The following is a 25,283-nucleotide window of genomic DNA, read 5'->3' as shown; positions in this document are numbered from 1 at the left end:
GAAGCGGGATGAAGCATACTACAATTAGACAACATAACAGCACTTTTATTTTATTGGTGCTAACTAAAGACCAATACAGCAGCTTTTTTGGAAGGTATTACCTGTGCTAATAAAACAAATTGAGCTTGCCTTCTTCAAAGGACCATTTAAGCAATTTTAAATAAACCATTTTGTCTCTAACAACTATAACGTATACATACAAATAACTATAATTAGGGGTTTAGAAATCTGAATAAATGACTTAGTGCCATTTGTAATATGCCTTTAATTCCTGACAGCTTCAAAGAAACCTCAGTATACCTGCAAGGTTTTATCTCTTATGGCTGTTCAAACAAACCTGAAAATATATAACAAGTTATTGCTAATGCCTTTATTAAAAAATTTTTATGTAACAACAGTGGTGTTGCAATGGTATTCAAGACTCATGGGAGCAACTCTTTTTTATTCTGTATAATTTCTTTTATATTCCACAACATGACCATGTAATGGTCACATACATTTCTAGATTTAGTCCATCCAGTAGACAGAACATTATGGTAACACACACATTTTTGCAACTAAAATCAGGGCAACAATTTGTGCGCATACATTTAAGAATTCTAACTGCTGTATGTGCTTCCAAAAACAAGCATTTTAAATTAACAGAAGTGGGATTTTATATGTATTTTAATGCAGATATCTAAACCCCTTAGCTAAATCAACACATTTAAATAATACTATGCTATGTCCTATGCTGCTATATTTTTTCAAAATGTCGACATACCTGCAAAAAAATGAGAAACTGTTTAAAAAGAGTACAAAACAGTCCTAGGATTAAATTATGTTAAAGCAGACATTATTATACATGCCAACAACTACTACACTGTTTTAATCCAAAACAACATTGAAGAACTAAGTAAAAAATATGCAACTATAATCAACAATCTGCAAAGAATATTCAGAAGAGACATTAGCACAATGCGATGTATTGTTTCTCATCTTATTTTTTTCTCCTCCCTTTAAATGATGCTCACTTTGTACATATATAAGAAAGCTAAGTAAGGGGGTTGGACATATCCACAACTAGCAGAAGGGACAAAGAGATAAAATAGGAAGGAGGAGAGGAAACACTTGGGTAATGTAACACTTCAAGAATAACAATACCGAATGGTCTGTATGGCTTCATTCATCTCTGCAGAAATCAAAATTTTCTACAATGTTCAGTATGACTATAGTCCTATATTTGAGGGGATTTAGCCATCTGGGGTACAAACATGATTTGTAAGAAAAACCTTCCAGCATAGAATGTTTTAGTTTAGTACTCTAGCCATGCTTGTTATGTCATGCGAGTAATTCAAGGTATGCCACTCTATTACACTTCCCACCACCAGACCCTCTCTTTCTTTGTTTTTCCTCCTCTCAACAATTAGCTAGAAATCTGAACATTGAGCATCACTGATACTAAATTAAGTGTATGCATTTGTGTCTAAAATTCTTTTGCATTTTTCCAAACCTTAATATACCATGCCCGCTAAGTGCCTCAGTCTATTATATGAGTGATGCCCTTTCAGCAACATAAGGATCCACACCCAAATAATTACTTTTAATTTGTAAGATAGTGCTAGCCACTTAACCTCTGCAATGCCCTTCAGTGCCCCAGGGCTGCATATAGGGTGGTCCAAGCCAGAAAGCTTCTGGCATATTAACTGATACTGGCATAAGGAATTAGCAATTGCCTGAGCATCAAATCTTTGGTTTGTGTTCCCACAAATATCCCGCAGCATTATACAGTGGTACAAAGTATCAGCTGCTTATTGCCAGCAGGGCTGGTGGAGGCTTCTGGGTTGGAAAGTCAGTATGTATCTTGGCTGTCCATCAGTTGTGAAGCAGCTGCACAGGAAATGCAGAGCACAAGAGCAAGCAAAAAACAGCAGTGGAGAAACCCAAGGGGTACAAGCAACGTGGTTGGCACACTGGTGGATTTAGCTACTAGAAATACATCATTTTATGACATAAGGAAAATAACCTTTTTGCCTTCTTCATTTAATTCTTTCTCTTCCTCGTCCCTCTCCCTGCTCCTCCTCTCTAGTTTAAATCAGGGTGCATGCTTAAAGGTCTGTACATGTGAAGGACTAAAATAACTGCATGTTGCAGTGCATCTAAATATTCTTTATTTTAAGAGATTGTGGCCATCTGTATATTTCACTAACCTGGACAAATAGATACAAAGTTATATATGAAACCCATGCAAGTTTTCAGTGCTATCCTTCTGAAGTAAAGCTTGTGTCATGCTTTTCCCCAACTATCTTCAATGCTTACACGCATATGAGCTCAATGCTCACATCCATCCAGGCTAACATAACTGTTTCCATCCCTAACTATTCCGAATGATTTATACAGTATCTATCAATCTGTTCTTCCCGCTATTTCTCTGATTTCCTCCACTCTCATATGCTCATTCTTCAATCTTCCTATTTTCTATTTATTTGTAAATGTTTCTGTCCTTCAGCTAATGTCCTCATCATATCCTCCGTTCATCTCCCTTTATTATAATTTGGCTATAATTAATCCAAAATTTTATTCTTTTTCAGATCTTCCATCCATCCTCATTCCTGCCTTGTTTTTTCACAGGTGCAACCAGATACAAAATATGTATCCTAAGATGTGGATTTTGATCCACAAAAGCTCACACTAGAAGAAATCTGTTAAGTCTTTAGGGTGCCACAAAATTTTGCCCTATGCTCTTCCCTTCTTCTTGTTTTGTTCTTGTTTCACTTTAGTCAACACTACTTTTGTTTATTTTCAAAATAAGATTTATACAGTTTAAAATAAATAAATACATAAAAGTTGCCTTATATTACCAGACTCTAAGAGTAGCTGATAACAACATAAGAAATGAAATAGGAGCCGAAGCTGTTTTACTGCCCCAAACCCTTATTGTTTATATATTTGTAATACTTGACTGCAGATCATTCATCAATCTTTCCAAAAGGAAGAAAAATCTTCATGTGTGCACTGCAATCAAATGCTACAGCAGAACATCTTGAGTACACCAAGAGAAATCTGCTAACTACAATGCTGTAATGCTTTTCTTATTTGTTTTCAAATAGCAGATATTACTGTGTGCCTTGTGAATATGTAACTTCAAGCAAATTATACATTTAAGCATGGTTTTGCTGCCTCAGTAAAATATATCTGTTTATAAATATTTATGTTTGCTGAGTATGGTACAGAGTCACAGGATTTTGAAAAATAGAAAATCTCTTTCCCTAGAGGGAGTATCATTCCACTGGTGTTCTATAATAGCAACTGTGTGCTATCAATTCCAATTTACAGCAACCCTTGCTTTTGTACTTATGGGTATATTCCTGCAGAGAGCCATCCCTTCAGAATCTTCTAGAATAGAAGGATATGATGAGTGCTAGCAGTAGCCTCATTCCTTATCTACTACAGAGGTGTTAGGCAGAGGTTTGTTTCCTAGTTGATAAGCCAGTATGAGTGTTTTCTCAACCTACTTGGTAAGATCTTTGAGTAGCAATCACTTGCCCTTTCTTAGGTCCTGAGTATGTGAGGGAAAGTAGAGAGGCCTGTCTGAAGGGAGCTGTTCCCTGGAGTTAAAATAAGCTAACATTCTTCTCATGTCTAATGTGTATAAAGCTGTATCTACTGAGGGAAATAAGAAAAATATCAGACAACACAACCTCTTGGACAAGGTAGATTAGAGATTAGATACTAATTTGGGCAGAAACGTTATGTTTGGTATCAATGAATGAAAGGCTATTCTGTTTTATAAGCCCTGAAAGGCCATTTTGGAAGTGAGAAGCTCCAAGGCAATAGTGGCCAATGGCTCAAAATTAGGCTCCACAAGCTGTGTCAACACTTGTGCGAGTGGTTCGTGGTGTCAAATTATAATGAACTGCTATTCCTTGCCTTAGTGACAATGGTGTGATGAACAATGTTTGAACTGAAGAGGTCAGATGCATCTATGGTAACAGCACAAATATCTCAAATGGTACTGCTAAAAGAGGATTTTCACATTCCCAGCACTTTCAGTCTTCTGACCCTCTAGGTGAGCAATATGAGGATGTTATGATGGCTTGAAGGAAAGGACGACAGCCACCATTCTCTGCTGAAGTTATTGCACACATTGCCAACTGGTACAGAAATATTGATGTCATCTCTGATTTCATTTTCCCATATGGACTCTTGGAGCATCAAGTAGGTGAGGTTGGCAGCTGATGGAGATTGTGCCAGCTGCACTTGCAGGATGTCTGTGAAATGACCTGCACCTCTTTGATGCCAGGAGCTGCAGGCTTCAACTTTTTCTTTTTGGTCATTTTGGTCATAATCTCCTTCCACTTCTACTTTATCCTTTGGTATCAGCAAGAAGATCTTATCTAAGTCAATGTCAGAAGCTGTTGAGGTCTGTCTAGCTAGCTGATCTGATAGTGATGTGGCAGTGGCTGTCATGGCAGGAAAAACTGGTACCATGAAGACTTCCAGAACCAGGGAATTTTAGAAATGGAGGTCACTGAACCTGAGGAAGCATTTGGTGATAGTGCTTTTCCAAAAATGTGGAACTTTAATTTGGTGCTGTAGTTTCTCCACGCTTGATTAACAAATGCAAGTATGAATGCACAGAAACTATAAAGAAATTCCTTCATAGTTTCTACTAAAATGGAAAGTTATACATCCACTTTATTACACATGGCCTACACCACTGAATAAACCATAGAACAGATATGATGTAGCAACCTCTTTAAGATGAAGAATGCATTATTCCACACAAAAATCCCTTTGAATTTGGCTCTAAGGATGCACATTGCACAGTTCTATTTATTCTCGATTGTACTGTAAGGCATGGAATTTTAGACTTTAAAACAGACAACTATTTAAAAAGTCAGAGGCATGTGAAATGTGGATTTGCTGAAGAAAGCTAAGAAATTCCAGGACTAAGCAATGAAGAAGAAATTTAGAAAGCAACAAGACTCTGGTCCCATAATGAGAAATGAATGTTACAGTTGATGATTGAAGACAAAGTCAATAAGGACAAATGTGTGGGAAAAGACAAAACAGATTGACCTGGGGACTGGTTTGGATGCAATACAACATTACTGTTTAAAATTTCCATGTAATGAGGAGATGCATAGACGCAAAGAAGAAATAGAAGACACAATAAAGAGGGGATCTGGAAGAAGGGGAAGGGGAAGGGAAGAAAATAATACTTCATCAAGAGAACTGTATCTCAACCTGGGTGCCACACTTTAAGAGGGACACTGACAAAATGGAATATTTTTTAAAAAGCAGAACATAAATAGCCAATAATAAGGAAAACAACTGCTAGAAGGAAAAATCTGCGAGCCACTCTTCAACCTGGTAGCGAGGCTTGTCCTCCTGAAAGCTCCGGAATTATAGGAAGGGAGCGCAGAGCCTGCAGCAACAGCGGAAGGTGAGTGGACAGTCCAGTCCCTGGGGGCTGGACCCTCATTATGTCCAGCTGTGCAGGGGTATTCATATACGAATACATATACCCCCATCTCTAGTGTCTATATAGGTAAAACCACTGTCAAGTCAACAAGAAAATGGTTTGGTTGTTTAGGTTTTTCGGGCTGTCTGGCTGTGTTCTTGGGGCCCACCACAAAAATACAACAAATGTTATAGTCAGCAAAGTACAAAAGGGACCCCTTCACCACTGCAGGAGTATGCCGGATACCTTGCAGTTGTGGCTGGTTATATACTGGAATTACAAAATGCAGCATCCACACCGGAATCAAAGAACATGAGAGACACTGCAGACTAAAACAACCAGAAAAATTGGCAGTAGCTGAACATGCCCTGAAACAAGCTGGACATGAAATTATATTTCAAAATACTGAAGTACTGGACAACATCATCAATCATTATGTTAGACTGCACAGGGAAGCCACTGAAATCCACAAACACCAGCAGAGCTTCAACAAAAACAAAGAAAGTCTAAAACTCAACAAAGCCTGGCTCCCAGCACTGAAAAACACAGCATGTAAAAGGTCAATGAACTCTACCCAGGCACAAGGACCAGTGATCACTACACACAAAAGACCAGCTAACAACACCCATCAATCATCTCTCCCCCTTTTCACAACCATACAGCCACAACAAAAACACGCTGATCACCATAATCACCCAATCTCCTGAAAAGGACGAAAAGCTAATCCCACAGCTATAAATACTCAACTATTCCACAAACTGCACCAGAGCATATACAGAGTTCTGACTTCTGTCCTCTGAAGATGCCAGCCACAGAAACTTGTGAAACGTTAGGAAGAAAAATATCAAGAACACGGCCAGGCAGCCAGAGAAACCTACAACAACCATCAGATCCCAGCTGTGAAAGCCTTCGAGAGTACAAGAAAAGGGGTTCCTTATTTATACTTTCAGGTCACTACACTATAAGATTCTCTCTTTGAACATATCAACAATAACAATTGATTTTTCAAGGATTAGCCTACAAAACGAATACTATATACAGTGACAACTTCCTTCCCAATAAAATTAACAACTTCAGGCAGGGTGATCATATTTCCTCTCACTGCAGCCCCAATCTTGAATGGCTACATAAACTAAGCTATCTTTACAGCTAAAAAAGTAATGCAAGAGTCAAAACATCAGTTGCAACTGTGTTGTATCATAATATGAGCCATTGAGTCATAAGATGAAGGATACCAGAAATAAAATATAACATTGCTTTTAATAAATAATAATAATTAAGTCTAAGAGATAGTCCAAATATACAACACTGGAGTTATACACTCAAGTGTTGTAGAGACACTTATATTGGAAGTGTTTGCCAGTACAGGAGCATCATTATCTAGAATCAATTCCCATCTATAACTTAATAGGTGTCCATTCATTGTAACTGAAGATGAGCTAGATGTGTATTGATCAAACCATGTTTCTGACTCTTTCCCTTTCTCCAATCATGTTTAGTGATTTTTGCAATCCAACCAGAGGATAATTGATCTTAGAACTTGGCTTTCACTATTAAGCAACCAGTCAACAAGCTGTTTCTAAGTTGAGTCATGCTTTTAAAAAAAATCAATACAAACTTTGAACAAATTTTCTATTGGAAAGCTGATCCAACTTATAACAAAACCTCAAATATAAAATATTTTATCTTTTATTGTGTTTTCAACAATGTTGCAGCTATTTCCTGTAAAGTCTTTAAAGAGGACAAATACAAACATGTATTTTTTCTGTCTCAAGGCCAAGCATGACAACATTACTTTGTTCTATGTTACATAGTGAAACACTATCTTAATAAATTACTACTCGTAATAAGCTAGAAATGCCTTAGCTCTTCTTATTGCTGTTGTTTTGCAGCCCAGGAATATCTTCACCAAATATTTTTATCCACTGTGGAGCAGACTATGGCACATAGTATATTTCCTTAAAGGTACAAAAGCAGTTTGATACTGCTGATTTTGAACTACAAGGATGCAGGTAGGGAGGAAGTTGAACCACGTCTCTATTGTTCCTGATCCCCTCCCACCCAGAGTAGTAGCCTGCTTAAGTAGGTTTTGGTTATAATTTGCGGAGGGGGAAAATAATTCCAGGCCGACTGAAGCTTTTCACTGTCATCATTATGAAGCATAACATTCATGGTCTGATTTTCCTGCTCTTCAATAGAAAGCTGCATTGTATCATGAGTGTGATGCAAGTATAAAATTCTACCCTGCAGAGGGGGACATGATAGCATTATAATGGCATGTTTACCATGACCATACAGAAGTACTGTACTTCATTGTAAGAGATTACAGCATGCCACACTTTTGCACATCTTTACTTTGTCAAATGTTATAAATTCTATTAACATCTGCCTTCTTAAATGAATGACAAATGCATTGTTAAATATGATAAATCTGCAAGATTTTTTTTAAAAAATATTTAAATATAGCATAAACTACACAAAATAGATTCCTAGTGTGGTGTAGTGGACAGAGTAATTTACTAGGATTTTGAAGAACAGGGTTTGAATCCCCACTTGGCCATGGAAACTCACTGGAGGAATGGAACTGGTAAAACCACTCCTTAAATATCTCACTTACAGCCCTATTAGGGTCCATTTCAACTTGACCGCACAGAACACACAAACACAATTAGTGTGATACACTGACTAATACGTAACTCTAGTATGTATAAGGAATTTACTAAAATTAACTATGAGGGATTTACTAAAATCATAAACTGCACATGTCTGTAATATTTAATTACACAAGGATCCTACATATGATAGTAGAGTCAATTCATGGATGAAAAGCACATTGTACATATACATATAAAACCAGGAATGTTTCCAAGCAACAACTGTGAAAAGAGTGCATATGATTCCCTCCACCACAACCTGTATTCCACTAGTAGCACTTTTCCTGTTCTTCAAAGCTGGGTGGGTTGTTTAAAAAAAAAAAGAGGCTTTGGAGGGAAACGGGAAATTTTAAAACATAAATTTAAAAAGTCACCATCTTCCCTCTTAACATACAGACACTCATTATACACACATCATAACTGGTGGACTTCCACTTGTGAAATGGTGGAATCTAGTAGAACTAGGAGCAGGTGATACACACACAAAACAATTCTCCATGTACCTCTAAACTATCTCTCGAGAACTGGGAGACCGTCCACAGTCTGTTTTCAGTGACAGAGGGATCTTAGTGGTATGTGTTTGTGACCCCTGCATTGGATAGAACATTTCACAATGAATGCAGCAGCCCAATGCATTTAGCCCTATATGTTTTGCATGAATCCGTATCCTGGAAAAAAAACTGGTATGTTGCTACAGAGATCCTACACACACCATACCTCAAAAATACATTCCATGGTTTCTTTCCTTTCTCTTTGCCATTTTTATCTACGTGGGGAGCAACACTGAAAGCAAGGACATGAGCTTCCTGTTTTGTTTAAAGAACTCTTACATATTCAAAAGCATATGGTATATATTACTTTTGACTGCTGCTAATCTCACATTAGAAGCATAGACCAGTATTCATATTGAATGCATATTCCTCATTAGACTAAAGGGGGAAAAGACCTAAAGAATCTTTTTCCGTTTCAGCACAGATGTCTTTTGACCTCTTTTTGAATGTGAAAGTAAGTGGAACTTGTCTCTCCACTTGACACAGGAATCACTACACATTATACATATATTCTGTGATTCCTGCAATGTGTGTGTGTGATAACTGTAGGGATGTGGAGAATATTCCTAAATTCTCTGTTCCCCTTTGTGCAGGCCCTTTCAACATGGCTGGATACCGCAACAAAGAATTTTGAAACTCCCTAAGATTCATCACCTCTAGCCTAAGAATGAGACAAACACTTTTTTATTTGGAGTTCAACAAGTCAAATAAAACATTTCTATGCAAAAGCTGTATCTAAACCACAAGTGTCAAACTCAAGGCCTGTGGGCCAAATCCGGCCCACCAGGCCATTTCATGGGGCCCTCGCATGTTGCCTACTACTGTGCAGCATACAATATGCAGGTGCTTCCTCAGTCACCCAAAATGCTCTGCAAAGATGCTCGGATTCTGCCCAGTGGGACTTCTAATCCCAGCTTTCCAAGTAGCGAAGAGTCAGAAAGTACAGCTGCTTGGGTGGCGTACAGCACCTTGTGAAATGTAGTCCTTGCTATTGCCCACTCCCCTTCTTACAGCTCCCAGAGAGGACTATTTGATGGTGTCACGTAGCAGCAGCCATCTCCGCCTCCTCTCCCGCATCGGCCACGGAAGCGAGTGAGGGGCCAGGTGATAACAACGGCTGAGGACCATGGCAAGCATGAGGGAAAGGTGGGAGACTTCCATAAATAATAAAAAACAAACAAACATGAGTGGGCTGTGGAGCAGACGTCAATGGGTGTTACTAAAACTCACTTTTCAATAAATTGTGCAATAGTTGTACACTTGAATATCTGCTTGCCATTATTTCTAGACTTTAATCATACACTTTTATTTTCAGAGCTAGTTATAACTTACGTTATTACTAAAACCAGTAGCAATCGAATGAGGAGGGTTATATTTAATATGATAACAAGTACATACATTTATATAGTGTTACGTACAGATGCAACCGGCCCTTTGAGGGCAACCATAATGCTGATGCGGCCCAAGATGAAATTGATTATGACACCTCTGATCTAAGCAAACACACATTCACATATCAAGGACAGCAGAAATGGTGGCTGATAAAAAAAATATAAACAACCCATTTGATGCTTCTAAGCTTTAAAAAGTCACCATTACAACAGCAAGTATCAAAATTACATGTTTAAGTGACAGATCATTTGCTCTGGCCCTTTTAGAGTGGGCTGGTGAGGTCTAAATAAGGTCATTTGAGGTCAGGTGGAGATGGAATATGCTATTCGTTGTGATCCTTGCATTCAAATGGCATACAGACCTCAAGCAACCCTATTTAGTTCACCTCCTTCCACAGTCAATTTCCAATATTGTGAAATGGCTTTATAAGTGAGCTACTTCGGGATAATCAAACATGGAGGGGCAGGGAAAGTGAAATTATTTTAGCTGCAAGAGTTTTAGACACCACTTTTACCTCAGACATATATTTTCAGGAAATGAGCCTGCAGAACACACTCTCCCATCTCAGAAACATTTTGCATCTGATGTGCACTTCTCTACTCAGTTGTTGAATCTTTCTGCAATTCCTTTCCTCAACAAAATCCTTTTGAAAAGTACAGCATCTTAAGATTAGCTATAATAAAATGGAAGTATATAATAATAAAAATCTTAAATGTTGTGGGATGGACAATTATTTCACTAAAAATTACCTGATACACTCTAATTTTTGTTACATTTAACAATAATACATAATTTTTGTTAAGGTTCCTTCATTATAAAATAAAATTTGCCATTTATCCTCTTCAAACTAAATTGGAATTGGAAAGATTAAATAAATCTTAATCTTATCAAATCTTATCAAGTGCCTTATTCACATCATCCATTAACATGTTCCTGTGGGCTGCTACTGCTCAGTGGGACCCTGGCATTGAAACAAATAGGTTTGAATTCTTATGACCACGGAAATTGGGACTTAGAATTGTGACACCTATGGAATATATACTGTATAGACCAAGGCCTCCGATGCAGTCCTCAAGGCCCATCAGACTCTCTGGACCATTCCATTTTTCTGCAGTGAACAGGAGGTTTAAAAATGGACAATCACATCACTGAAAGTCTCCAAGTTCTTTGACTCTCCGGTGTTAAAAAAGGGGGATCTAGGCAGTGGGAAATGGGATCAACGTAGGTCCCGGACTATTCCTAGAAGCTCACCTTGATTTAAACAATAAGCATAAAAAGACATATGTACAATAGTAATGTGCTCCAATAAGTTTAGTCAGTTTCTCAGTAGGTTTTTTCTGATCTTCATCTGGCTTAGCATTTAAGGCATGGATGGGGAGCATGTTATTCTTTTATTACAAATGTTTTTTATTCCAAATCACATCAGTGTAAAGTAGAACAGGGAATTGTGAGTGATGATGGGAGCTGAAAATAACAACATATAGCATGCCAAAGGTTAAATGTGGAGGGAGGCAAAGCCAGGGTAAAATTGACTTTTTAAATTTAAAGATAAATTTGCATAAGTGCATACATACAAACAAGCCTGCTGTCCTTCCACAAGTAGGAAAAGACCTTTCTCTTCAGGCAGGCTTTCTCTTACTGACTGGCTGTCTAAAGGGGGTTTTAAAATCAGGGTGGTTAGTATTTTGTTGCTTTTAATCTGTTTCAGTAATGTTTTTATTTAACATTTTAGTACAATGCTTATTTAATTCTTTTTTATATGCCAATAATTTATTGGTTTTAGCTATCTTTATTCATGTCTCTCCTTTTACAGAGAAAGGATGGCTAAAAACAAATTCACAAACAAATAAATAAACAAATAAACAAGCAAATAAAATTAGTTTAGACCAGAGACAGTGGAAGATGAGAGGTGTTCCTGTTGTGCTGAAGATGTCACTGTCCATGTTTCCCTAGAGGACACACCTACTGTTGCTGCTTTTGAATTACTGTATATAGGTGATCACAAATGCCAGAAATTGAAATAAAAGGATGCAGTCCCATTTGCACCAAGAAGACAGTAGGCCTTGCCAGTGAACAGAAGAGGTCTGAACAGCCATGAAAAGGGACTGGGTAAGTTCAAGATCAGCTGTACATTATGTAACTGCTGGAAAACAAATCAAACTTTGTTGTCTCTTATGTGAGACAAAATGAGGAAGAAATCATAATGTAATAATACCCTCAACTTACACCGTAGAACAGGGGTCTCAAACTTGCGGCCCAGGGTCCATTTGCAGCCCGCCAGACAATAGTTTGTGGCCCCCGCCTTGCCTGCACCCCCGAAGCGCCCACGCGTCCTCTGCTGTCAAGAGTAAAAAAAAAGCCTCGCGTCGTTCGCGAGCTGTCTCCTAAGGCAGATCCTCTTGCACGCTCCATCTGAAACTGCAGCCTGCCAGCCAACCCGCCTATCTGCTGGCTACAGTTCTGGATGGAGGGTGCAAGAGGCGCTGTCTTGGGGGAGAGATGGCAAGTGAGGCGCACTGCTGGCCGTTTTCCCTGAGCACCCGCTGAGCAATGCCTGAGAGCAGAGCTCGCTCCCGGCCCTTCCTCAAAGAGCACCTTCAAGCCGCCAACAGCAGCTGCCACCACCGCCACCACCTCTTCCAGGGAAGTGGCTCTCTTTCTCTCTCAGCACCCCAGCATCAGCCTTGCCAGTGGCCACCTCAGTGCCTGGCTGTGCTTCCTCCTCTTCCTCGTCCTGCTTCAGCTGCCTCAGCTCTGGAGGCTGCCTGGGCTCACCTCGCAAAGTTTGCTCCTCTGTCGTGGTGGGGGTAGCTGCTGCTGCTGAGTGTGCCTTTTTTTGAGGGGGGCCCTCAGAGGAAGGTTGCCGGACCTCCGTGTGTGTGTGTGTGTGTGTGTGTGTGTGTGTGTGTGTGTGTGTGTGTGTGTGTGTGTGTGTGTGTGTGTGTGTGTGTGTGTGTGTGTGTGTGTGTGTGTGTGTGTGTGTGTGTGTGTGTGTGTGTGTGTGTGTGTGTGTGTACGCACCTGTGAGGGGCCCAGCCTGTTCTGTTTAATTTTGCGGGTACCGATGGGGGCTTTTCTCCTTTGGCAAGGCAATTCTGTGAGGGTTTTTAAAATTTTATATCGTGCCCTCCCCCCCGCTAATCAGTCGCTGGTGCTTCCTCCCTTCTCCGCTTCTTTGTCCTGCTGGTGGTGGTGGTAGTGAAGAAGGAGCCGGGGGGGGTTGTGGCTGGTGACGAGGGCTCACGGGCCCCTCCTCCTCCTATTCAGAGCTCCAGCTGCGCTAAGGAAACTCCTGGGCGGCTTCCTCGGGTTCTTGCTCCACTTGGCGGAAAATCTGATGCGGCCCAGCCTCACCCAGACTCTGCCTCCAGCAGCCCCCAGGTAAATTGAGTTTGGGACCCCTGATCTATCCATAGAGAACTACGTGCATTATAATAAACTTCATAAACATGGTGTGGCTGAGCCCTTCCTTCTGCCCCATTCCTCATTCAGTTGCACACCATCTTGAGTGCAAAGATCCTCACTTATTTCACCAGCTTATTAACAGATGTAAAATGTTCCTACCTTTTCCAGCTACAAGAGAAAATCTATCTAGTTCATTAGATTATCCAAGGTTTTATTATCCTGCTCCACTTACTTTCTGAAGGAACAGTTGTAAAGGAGATACAACAGTATAATTGCTGCAGGAATCACAGAAGAAACTTCTTCACCACACTTCAATACAGTACTGTATAGGAGATGAATCTTTTGGTACTACATAAAGCAGCAGCAAAGCTTATTGTAGACATATTAGCCCAAGCTAAAATTTGAAACAGCCAAAAACAGTGTGGGTGGGTGTGGGAGTGTGTGCATGCACACACACAAACACAGACACAGAGAGAGGGGGGGAGAGAGAGGGAGACACTCTAAGGATCAAAGAAATCCAGAACGGCTTAGTTTTCCTTCTGCTTCAGGAAAGAAACACAGTGTCACACACATAAAAAGACATACCGTATTTTTTGCACCATAAGACGCACTTTCCCCCCTCCAAAATGTGGGTGGGGAAGTCAGTGCGTCTAATGGTGTGAATGCAGCAATTTCGTCGCTGCTGGCCCCGTGGGGGGGGAGCGTCGCAAGGGTCCGGGTGAGCCTTCCAGGACCCTTGCGAGGCTCCCCCACGCCCCCACGGGGCCAGCACCGGCGAAATCTCCAGCTTCCAGGTGGGGGGAACGTCGCAAGGGTCCTGGGAGCTCACTCAGATCCTTGCGACGCTCCTCCCACCCACGCACCGGCCAGCACTGGCAAAATCGCCAGGTTCTGGGAGTGTTTTGAGGCTTCCCAAGCCTCCAAACACTCCCAGAACCTGGCGATTTTACCCCCCCCGGTCCCATGGGGGGGGGTGGAGGGTGGCAAGGGTCCAAGGGAGCCTCCCAGGACCCTTGCCACCCTCCCCCCACCCCCCACGGGGCCAGCCCTGGCGAAATCGCCAGGTTCTGGGAGTGTTTGGAAGCTTGATAAGCCTCCAAACACACTCAGAAGCTGGCGATTTTAAACCCCCCCCCCGCTCCGTGGGGGTGGGTGGGTGGAGGGTGGCAAGGGTCCAAGGGACCCTCCCTTGGACCCATGTCACCCTCCCCCCACCCACCCCCACGGGGCCAGGGGGGTAAAATCGCCAGCTTCTGGGAGTGTTTGGAGGCTTGGGGAGCCTCCAAACACTCCCAGAACCTGGCGATTTTACCCCCCCTGGTCCCATGGGGGGGTGGGTGGAGGGTGGCAAGGGTCCAAGGGAGCCTCCCAGGACCCTTGCCACCCTCCCCCCACCCCCCCACGGGGCCAGCCCTGGCGAAATCGCCAGGTTCTGGGAGTGTTTGGAAGCTTGATAAGCCTCCAAACACACTCAGAAGCTGGCGATTTTAAAACCCCCCCGCTCCGTGGGGGTGGGTGGGTGGAGGGTGGCAAGGGTCCAAGGGACCCTCCCTTGGACCCATGTCACCCTCCCCCCACCCACCCCCACGGGGCCAGGGGGGGTAAAATCTCCAGCTTCTGGGAGTGTTTGGAGGCTTGGGGAGCCTCCAAACACTCCCAGAAGCTGGCGATTTTACCCCCCCCGGTCCCATGGGGGGGTGGAGGGTGGCAAGGGTCCAAGAGAGCCTCCCAGGACCCTTGCCAGGCTCCCACCCACCCACCCCCATGGGGCCAGGGAGGTTAAAATCGCCAGCTTCTGGGAGTGTTTGGAGGCTTGGGGAGCCTCCAAACACTCCCAGAACCTGGCAATTTTACCCCCCCGGGTCCCATGGGGGGTGGGTGGAGGGTGGCAAGGGTCCAAGGGACCCTCCCTTGGACCCATGCCACCCTCCCCCCACCCACCCCCACGTGGCCAGGGGGGGTAAAATCGGGAGCTGGCGATTTTAGCCCCCCTGGTCCCATGGGGGGGTGGGAGGCTCCCTTGGACCCTTGCCAGGCTCCCACCCACCCACCCCCACGGGGACAGCGGGGGCAAAATCGGGAGCTTCCAGGACCTTTTCTGAGCCTGGAAAGGCTCAGAAAAGATCCTGGAAGCTGCCTATTTTGCCCCCTCTGTCGCCCGGGGGAGGCAGGGTGAGTCTCCAAAGGGTCCTAGGGTGTGTTCTAGGACTCTTTGGAGACTGACCCTGCCTCCCCTGGGGGCCAGAGGGGATGAAATCACCACCTTTGGGGGCTCTTCTGAGGCTTGGGAAACTTCAGAAGAGCCCGAGAAGGTGGCGATTTCACCCCCTCTCGCCCCCGAGGGAGGCAGGGGGAGGCTCCAAAGGGTCCTGGAACACACCCTAGGACCCTAGGGTGTATTCCATAAGATGGACCTCTCCATAAGGCTCACCAAATTTTAGGAGAAGAAAGCAGATAATTTTTTCCTGTTTTCTTCTCCTAAAAATTTGGTGCGTCTTATGGAAAGGTGCGTCTTATGGAGCGAAAAATACAAAATGAGAAAACTACTGTACCCTACCCTCTCACACACATACTGCAATTATGCCATGCTGCATTAGGGAGGTGGTGCAAATCCTTCACCTCACAGGAGCAACCTCTGGTGAAAGGAATGGGCAGGAGAACTAGATTCATAGAAAAAGGTAGCTTGGAAGAAATGTTCAGAGTTGTAGCTATCCCGAGGAATATGGGCTTTCTGACACAGTAGTGAGGAGCAGACCATTTTGCTGCTCCTAAATTGGCATCTCACCAAGCTCAATAGTAGGGCTGGTCCTAGAGGAAAGACACCCAAATGTAACTGTTGACTTTGTTAATTAAAATTATTCAGTGTTCTCAACCAAAATCAAATACAGGGTTTTGGAACACTTGGAAATGGAACTGAAATATATGGCAAGGCTATACATTGCAAAAATAGATAATCACTTTATGTAAGTAATTCTAAGCAGTACAATAAACCAAATAAATTCAAAAAAAAGAAAAAAGGGACACTTGTTGGGAGACAGCAAAGAACACAGATCATGGAAGACAACACATTAACTTGTTCCAAAAGTGACGAACTCACTGAGTGGGGTAAAACCTCTCCTTAAATATCTGACTTACCTTGAAAACCGTATTAGGTCACTATAAATCAGTTCTGACTTAGCAGCACATAACAACAAATCTAGTAAGTTACTAATCAGATTTCTGCTTCGATTTAAAGGAAACAAGAACAAAACAACAGAAACTGTTAACTGAACATACTGTACTAGATCTCATAAAATTTGATTAGAATTTTAAAAGTTTTCTATGGTTTAAAACAAAAACAAAAAACCAAATAGTTTTGTGACTGCTGAAGTTTAATATTCACACATGAAAAAATTATTGTATTCATACTATATACCTAGTAAATGACAAACGTTTTACACGGAATGTGGAAAGATAGTTGTTTTTTATTTAATGTCTCTACTGTATAAAATCATTTTTTTAAAAAACAAACCTAATCAGTTTTTCTCTCTTTTTTTCCTGCATGAACTTGATCACAGGAACCAAAACTCAAACACTACAGTTTTCAAAATATTTTTTATAAATACTCAGGGCATCAAGTTAACATATTTCTTGCAACTTCTCTTATACAAGGCAAATTGAAAATAATATCAACCACCACATTTTCAGCATTGATCAAACAATTTCTATTTCATGATATACTTCACAGTTAGTTCAGTTATTGCCTTACAAAACATGCTTTATAAACTGTATGTCAAATGTCAGATAACACCCTGCTTAAATGAGAATCACTAAGTTCAAATAGAAATTTCATCTACGCACTCACTTGAATAATCAGCAACGAATCAGTCATATGAAATATCTGGCAGTCTAATATGTGCTTAAAATACTTCCCCACTACAGTACTTTATGCCAAATGCCCTATTTCCTTTAAATACAAAAATTGTTTATTTCTAAATCTCAGGGAACAATTAAATTTATTTATTGCTTGAAAATGTCTCCGACAATTAGGCAATCCATAGCAAAATTACATAGAATAAAAATACTCCAGCCTTGATGGCATTCAGGTTTATTTTTTTCTTCCTTCTGAAGAGTAGCATAGTTGGGTATCCTAGCCATTGAGAAATAACTGTTAAATAGCAATCAATGTTCTTTCTCAGTTTATTTTTGCATAAGCACATTGTGCTAAACTCTTTAGCTAAAACTGATATATTTCTCAAGGTTGGAACTAGTTTGCTTCATTCACGGATCCATGCCATCCATTCTGCTTCATCAATTTTAGAAGCAGGTGCTTCCAATTCTGCCTCCAGTGATGTCACTAGAAGTTGAAATTTCTGCCCAGTTCAAATCTTCTCATGTCTAAAAGGTACACAAAGTTAATTTTCCTTTTTAGGTCAAAATTCAAATGTTCCTTTCAGTGTTAACTCCGCTTGAAAATAGCAATGAGCTATGGAGACAGGACTGGATAATCTTTACAAATAATATGTTTGTTTCTTATGCAAAGCCAAGCCTGCAGCACCTTCACACAATCCATTTTGTTGAATCGAGCACCACAGTTCAGCAGACTTCCTCTCAGTTTCAGCACCTATTTGCAGTGATACTTCTCCCTTTAGCAGGGCCTACTGAGGTTAATGAAATACCAGTCCAGTGATCTTTCATCAGCAGCCAGGTGAGATGGTCCTGATGCAAATCAGAATCAAGTAACATTGGGGAACACAAATCACCAGCTATGCCTTATAGTTGTTAAATTAATGCAATAATATATGTGAAGAACTTTAAACATTCTAAACCAGGGATGGAGAACATGTGGCTTCTTTATATGTTCTGGACACCATTCCTCACCATTGTTTTTTGCTGATTGAGTATGATGGCAGGTGTAGTCCAAGAACATCGGGAAGGCCTCACATTTTCCACCCCTGCTCTAAAGCTCAATGTAACTGCTAAGTAATACTTTGTTCTACTGCTGCCAGCCATACAGAGAAAACCTGGTTTCCCAATGGCAAAATGCCTCTACAGTGGTGCCTCGACTTACGAACATCCCTACTTACGACCATTTCGAATTACAACCAGCTTTGGCTGCAAAATTTTGCTTCTACTTGTGACCGGAGCTTCCAATTACAAAGCCAAAAGGCAGGGAAAAAGGCAGGACATTCAAATTTCTAACTGTAGGTGGCGACGAGGCTGCTTCTTTTTATCTCTTTCACCCTAGCAGTTTGAGAGTGTGCATCATCGTCGGAGCCTTGGGACTTCCTCCTTCTGCTTCTGAGAGCACATGTGTGTGTTTGCAGGGAGGCTTCAGGCTGCCTTGTAAGATAAGGTGCTGTTTTCTGCTTTTAAAAAACTGTTCTGTGTGTTTTTGCAGTGTGGTTTTCAGCTGGGGGGTTATGTTTCTGTGCTGTGATGGGTCTTGTGGGATTTGTTTGTTTGTGGTGTTTTCCCCCATTTCCAATGGGTCTTGGGGGTTTGGTTGCTTTTTGAGGTTCTTCCCCCATTCTGATGGGTCTTGGCAATTTGGGGGGTTTGTTTGCTTTTTGGCTTCCCCCCATTCCCGATGGGTCTTGGGGGGTTTGTTTGCTTTTTGAGTTTTTTTCCCATTTCTGATGGGTCTTGGGGGGTTTGTTGGTTGGTTGGCTTTTCCCCCCATTTCCGATGGGTCTTGGGGGGGTTGGTTGCTTTTGTGATTTTTCCCCCATTTCCGATGGGTCCTGCATGCTTCCCTTGCTTTTTCCTTTGTTTTCTTTGCATTTCCGACCTGCCCCCTTTGTTCTCTGTGTATTTCCGATCTGCTCCGTTTGTTTTCTGTGCATTTCCAATGGGTCTTGCATGCCTGATTGCTTTTCTTTCCCACCCCCCTTCGGCTGGAAGGGATTAATCATGTTTCCAATGAGTCTTGCAGTTATTTATTTATTTATTTATTTATTTATTTATTTAGTGCTTTTTAAAAATTTGGCTAGAATGGATTAATTGCATTTCAATGTATTCCTATGGGAAATGGTGCTTCGAATTACGACCATGTCGAATTACAGTGGTGCATCGCAAGACAAATGCCTCGCAGGACAAAAAACTCGCAAGACAAATGGCAATGGGGGTTGATGACTCACAAGACAAATGTTCCTATGGCCATGCTTCGCAAGAAGAATGTTTTCTGTTTTTTGTTCCTGCCTCATGTTTGCTGATTTTTAAATGTTTTTCTATGATGTTTAAAAAGTTAAAGTTTCTTGATTGAATTTTTTAAAAATCATCTGCACAATATGTATGGTTTTAAAGAGCACTTAATAAACCCTTTGTAAACCAAATTTGACTTTGTTCAGACTTTTTTTGCCCATAGAAATGCATTAATTAGATTTCAACGCATTCCTATGGGAAAACACATTTCGCGAGACAAATTTTTCACAAGACAACATTAACCACAGAACAAATTAAATTGGTCTTGTGAGGCACTACTGTACATCTATTTTCTGGAATGGATTATGGTTGTAAGTCAAGGCACCACTGTACTTGCAAGAATGGTCTGCTGCAAGAACAGTCACACCAAGTAGCTTTCTTTGGCTACTACTTCCCACTATTTGGCTACTACTTCCCACTACTACTTCCCATTTAGCTGCAATTAGCCATGGCAGGTTACACAAACCTTATGTAAGCACCAATAAGTGTTTGGCTATGCCTAATTTATTTGTTGAACCAATGGACAAAATATGACCAGAATTCTAAAAACTGGCCTACCTTGTAGTGTTGATATAAAGGTCACTGAGATAATACATACAAACTGTTTCTGTTAATATCAAATATTTATTGCAGAGTTACAGTAGAATTAGTCTTTGCTGCCAATGCCCCTGTTGCCTATTCCAAACAGCTGACAGATGTCAATGTATTTCCTATTCAAAAGACAAGGAAGTTATTTTGTTTAAGCAAAAGTTAAAGTAGTTATAAATTAACTATTTCATTGAAAACATGGAAATTTAAGTTAATATATGCATTTTTATGTAACTAAAATACCTAGTTTCCAATACTGTACTCAGCTCCCCTTTGGTCTTTTAGTTCCAATCATCTTCCTTCTCAGGTTTTGGAAAACACTGAGGTGCAGCTAAAATGCCAAAGAGTAGATCAAATGGTAATAATGTTAAGGGATTATGGGTTGGGCTAAATTATCTCTAGGAGTCCTTTCCAACATTTTGATAATTTAAGATTTCTGTGAATGGATATCTATCAGTATTAAAATTCAAGTGGCATAACTGCTCAGAACTGTGCTGTACACAGTGTACAGAGTGATTTTGTGCATGTTTAACTAAAACTATAAATTAACCAAACTTCAGGCGCTCCTGGACGAAACAGATGCCCTGGATCCATTCCAGTCGGGCTTCAGGCCGCGCCACGGTACAGAAACGGCATTGGTCGCCCTGTGTGATGACCTATTGAGGGAGGCCGACAGGGGCAAAATGTCTCTGCTGGTTCTCCTAGATATCTCAGCGGCCTTTGATACCATTGACCATGGTATCCTCCTGGGGAGGCTCTCTGAGTTGGGAATAGGTGGCCTGGCTTTGGCCTGGCTCCATTCCTTCTTGGAGGACCGCCCCCAGAGAGTACAGCTTGGAGAGAGTGTCTCGGCCCCGTGGAGCCTCAATTGTGGGGTCCCACAGGGGCCGATCATCTCCCCAATGCTGTTTAATATCTATATGAGTCCGCTGGGTGGGGTCATCAGGAGGTGTGGAGCATTGTGTCATCAGTATGCGGATGACACACAGCTCTACATCTCCTTTTCACCAACTGCAGGAGATGCCATCCTGTCCCTTCAGCGCTGCCTGGAGACCATACTGGAATGGATGCAGGAGAACGGGCTGAGGCTGAACCCGGACAAGATGGAGGTGCTAAAGGTGGGCGCCCCCACATTAGGGGATCTGGGAAACTCCCTCACTTTTGGGGGGGTGACCCTGCCCGTCAGGGATGGGGTCCGCAGTCTGGGGATCCATCTGGACCCGGCGCTCACTATGGAACCTCAGGTGGCGTCTGTGGTCCGCACCGCCTTTTTTCATCTTAGGCGGATAGCCCAACTGTGATCCTACCTTGATGTTGGGGCACTCACTACCTTGGTGCATGCGCTCGTAATCTCAAGATTAGATCACTGCAATGCACTCTACGTGGGGCTGCCTTTGAGGCTCCTGCGGAAACTACAGGTGGTGCAGAATGCGGCGGCCAGACTGCTCAGTGGAGTGAGAAGATACCAACATATTTCACCCACTCTGTCCGCACTGCATTGGCTGCCCATCCGTTTCCGCATCGACTTCAAAGTGCTTATGCTTACGTATAAAGCCCTAAACGGTTTAGGACCTTGATACCTGGTGGAACGCCTTCTCCCACCAAGGTCTACCCGTGTCACTCGCGTGAGCCAGGAGGTGAGACTGAGGAGCCTAACGCCGAGGGAGGCCCGGAAGGAAAAGACCAGAAATCGGGCCTTCTTGGTGGTGGCTCCTCGTCTCTGGAACAACCTTCCCCCTGAGATCCGCGCGGCTCCCTTGCTGGGTATTTTCAAGAAACAATTAAAAACATGGATGTTTGGGCAGGCCTTCCCAACAGATAACTCCTGACGATTTTTCCCTTTTCCTATAGCTCCCCATTTTGTTTAGTATATATATATATATTTTCTTTTTTTGTTACGTAAAATGGTTTTGTGTATATTATTGTATTTCTTTTATGTTGTTAGCCGCCTAGAGTGGTCCTCACACGACCAGATAGGCGGGATATAAATAAAATAAATTTTTTAAAAAATTAAAAAATCAATAAACATTAACAGAATATCAGGTTTGCTCACTCTTCCTGTAAATACAACAGATTAATTCTTTAATCTTAAAGAGAATCAGCTATTTGCAAAGTCAGATCTTAGTTACCCGTATTTTTCGCTCCATAAGACGCACCTTTCCACAAGACGCTCCAAATTTTTAGGAGAAGAAAACAGGAAAAAAATAATTTGTTTTCTTCTCCTAAAAATTGGTGAGCCTTATGGAGAGGTCCATCTTATGTAACACACCCTAGGACCCTTTGGAGGCTCACCCTGCCCCCCGGGGGTCAGAGGGGGTGACATCGCCAGTTTCTGGGACTCTGCTGAAGCTTCCCAAGCCTCAAAAGAGTCTGAGAAGCTGGTGATACCCCCCTCTGGCCCAGCGGAGGGGGCAGGGTGAGTCTCTAAAGGGTCCTAGGGTGTGTTCCAGGACCCTTTAGAGACTCACCCTGCCCCCCTCAGGGGTCAGGGGGGTAAAATCACCACCTTCTGGGACTCTTCAGAGGCTTCCCAAGCCTCAAGACTCCCCAAAACTGGCGATTTTGCCAGTGCTGGCCCCATGCGGGGGTGGGAGGAGCGTGCCAAGGATCCTGGGAGGCTCCCTCGGACCCTTGCCACGCTCCCTCCCAGCCCCCCACGGGGCCGGGGGGGGTAAAATCGCCAGCTTCTGGGAGTGTTTGGAGGCTCCCCAAGCTTCCAAACACTCCCAGAACCTGGCGATTTCGCCAGCGCTGGCCCCGTGGGGGTGGGGGGAGCCTGGCAAGGGTCCTGGGAGGCTCCCTTGGACCCTTGCCACACTCCCTCCCACCCCCCATGGGGCCGGGGGGGGGTAAAATCGCCAGGTTCTGGGAGTGTTTGGAGGCTCCCCAAGCTTCCAAACACTCCCAGAACCTGGCGATTTCGCCAGGGCTGGCCCCGTGGGGGGTGGGGGGAGCCTGGCAAGGGTCCTGGGAGGCTCCCTTGGACCCTTGCCACGCTCCATCCCACCCCCCCATGGGGCCAGTGGGGTAAAATCGCCAGCTTCTGGGAGTGTTTGGAGGCTCCCCAAGCTTCCAAACACTCCCAGAACCTGGCGATTTTGCCAGGGCTGGCCCCGTGGGGGGGGGAGCCTGGCAAGGGTCCTGGGAGGCTCCCTTGGACCCTTGCCACGCTCCCTCCCACCCCCCCACGGGGCCAGGGGGGGTAAAATCGCCAGGTTCTGAGAGTGTTTGGAGGCTTATCAAGCTTCCAAACACTCCCAGAACCTGGCGATTTCGCCAGCGCTGGCCCCGTGGGGGGGTGGGAGGAGCGTCGCAAGGGTCTGAGTCAGCTTTCAAGGACCCTTGCGACGCTCCCCCCACCTGGAAGCTGGCGATTTCGCCGGCGCTGGTCCCGTGGGGGGTGGGGGAGCCTTGCAAGGGTCCTGGAAGGCTCACCTGGACCCTTGCGACGCTCCCCCCCACGGGGCAAGCAGCGACGAAATTGTGCCTTTGTTCCATTAGACGCACGGACTTCCTGCCCCACATTTTGGGAGGGAAAAAGTGTGTCTTATGGAGCAAAAAATACGGTATATTTACCCAGAAATGCAAAACTTGACATCTCCTTTTTTTCAGTAACCTGTATGTCACATCACAACAATAACGACACTTGCCCTAATCCTTGCCTATACCCAGTCTTTTGTACACCTTTTCTACCATACACAGCCCATTACTGCTATATCCCATTCTTCACACCAAAATGAAAGCATGTCCTCAAAGCACAAGGTTAGTTCAGATGTTATGTGGTCAATGCATCCACAGCATGTTGAGTGTCAGTGTCTGCCACAGCTAGCAGAGGAAACTGTAAATGAATTGAGGCCTAAATTGTAAGCTACCAAATATTTGAGAGTTTATAATGTGTATGCATTGAGACTTTAGAATGTGTTCGCATGTCAAAGAGGGAATGGCAGTCACTTTAGTTTCAGATGGATAGTTCTTCTGATGCAGAAAGACTCTGGTCTTAAAGGGAAGATTTTTCAACCCTTAGAATTTTTATAACAACGTCCATTACATTTATTGATACTAAACTGGAAAATTGATTGTTTTTACTGAGATGTACATTGATTCTTTCTTTTTACTGAAATGCTGTACATTTTAATACAAAGCAAGCAAAGGCCTCCTACAATAGAACAGCACTATACAGATTTGTGATGAAAACTGCACTGTGACTGTAATTCATATTACATAAGAGACGTCCACATATTCTCCAATTTCCAAGTAAACAGATTATATAACTAAAGCTCTCAAAGAGAATCATAATCTAAATGTTCACTAAGGCATCAAATGTACAACTTGATACATTTGAATTAAATCCCTATGAACAATAAAGGGTATTTGTACAATACTGTTAGACAAAGCAGTAAAAGATGTTGAAATCTCTATTAAATTTTCATCCTCACATATTCACTTCTTTCATTGTGTTTTTAATTTATTATCACATCTTTTCCTACAAGAACAGCATCACCTTAGTATAGGTTAGCTAGGTTATATGAATGTAAGGGCACAGTTGAGAAATGATGTCACACTGTTCAATCTGGACTAAAAGTATACAATATGACATTATTTTAGGAATAATCTACACATGTGGTCAATGTGTTAATATCTAACATTTCATATTGTGAATGAATGGGCACAGGACAAAGGTCAAAATTCTGTTGCTTAGAGTAGTAAATTGCACTAGGATCCTCCATAACATTCATTAATTCAAATAACCTACTGTTATTACAACTCGCTATGCTAAAGTAAGTTGCAGTTATAGTAGGCCCTTATGAATCAATGGAACGTATGGAGAAGTTGACTCACAAAATCTCCTTTGATTCAGTTGGTCTATTCTGGTGCTATATAATATGGAAAACAACAGGATTCTGGCCAATGTATCAGATGGTAATTATTTCAGTTCAATAAACCATTGTTTTAGAACAGTGATGGTGAACCTATGGCACGCATGCCATAGCTGGCATGCGGAGCCCTTTCTGCTGGCACGCAAACCAAATTGCTACTCCCCCTACTCCCCCCCCCCCCACGCAG

General features: G+C 42.6%; 1 protein-coding gene across 50 annotated transcripts in view; it reads right to left on the bottom strand.

Annotated features, from left to right (window-relative positions):
• The window catches only part of RIMS2 (regulating synaptic membrane exocytosis 2), a 466,814-nt gene that overhangs the window by 228,537 nt on the left and 212,994 nt on the right, over positions 1-25,283 (bottom strand). The gene's annotated exons all lie outside the window — the stretch shown is intronic.

The sequence above is a fragment of the Pogona vitticeps genome, chromosome 4, assembly GCF_051106095.1.
Source record: "Pogona vitticeps strain Pit_001003342236 chromosome 4, PviZW2.1, whole genome shotgun sequence".
Classification (NCBI taxonomy): Eukaryota; Metazoa; Chordata; class Lepidosauria; order Squamata; family Agamidae; genus Pogona; species Pogona vitticeps.
Note: the sequence above shows the minus strand (reverse complement) of the source record. Positions and strands in the feature narration are given on the sequence as shown.